The 744-nt window shown below is 31.2% G+C and overlaps 1 pseudogene; it reads right to left on the reverse strand.

Moving 5' to 3' along the window:
- Window positions 1-744, reverse strand: part of LOC119594350 — an 8,701-nt pseudogene that overhangs the window by 7,333 nt on the left and 624 nt on the right.

Consider the following 744-nt stretch of genomic DNA (forward strand, 5'->3'; position numbering starts at 1 on the left):
TTAAAAAAAAAGGGGAAAAAAAAAGTACTTCCTCTTCATTAAAAATAAAAAAAGAAGAAAAAATAGAGACCTTCCTCTCTTTGGAACCCTGAAATGACAAAACAATGCAGCACAGGGGGGGAGCAACAGACACTTTAATGCAAGCCCAAATTTGAATCTCCTGTAACAACAAAACCTTTTTTTCAGATCTTATGGCCCTCAAATTTGTAAAACAACCCACAAAAATAAAATTGCTTTCTCTATGAATCATGGAGTACTAAAAAAAAATAATTTCAGGTGATATTGCCAACAACTTTTTAAACATACATGAGCGTTTACCGCAGGGCTCTATCTTGTCATAATATTCAAGACAAAAATTTTGTTTGTCTAAATAGGGGTTTGAAGAAAGGGCAAAGCCTTCCAAAACGAAGTTAGGGTTTTCCCAAATTCCCAATAACAAACAAAAATGTCTCAGGGAAAAAATACTTTAGTTTATATTCTCCAGTAAATTTCCCCTTTCATCCTCATATGAACCCCGAAATTTTATGCCAAAAAGTTTTTTTTTCTAGATATTTTTACCCAAAAAATTTTAGGTATTTGCTCTACAAAATTGCTTTTGGTACAAATTTATCTCAAAAAATTATTATTTATTTTTTAAAAATCAATATTCGCTAAGATTTTCCAGGTATACCAAGCTAAGATTTGAAACACTCCTCTTCGAAATACAATCTCAATAACGTGCCTTAAAATAACGAAGTGATATTC

Source organism: Penaeus monodon, chromosome 33 (assembly GCF_015228065.2).
Source record: "Penaeus monodon isolate SGIC_2016 chromosome 33, NSTDA_Pmon_1, whole genome shotgun sequence".
In the NCBI taxonomy this organism is placed as follows: domain Eukaryota; kingdom Metazoa; phylum Arthropoda; class Malacostraca; order Decapoda; family Penaeidae; genus Penaeus; species Penaeus monodon.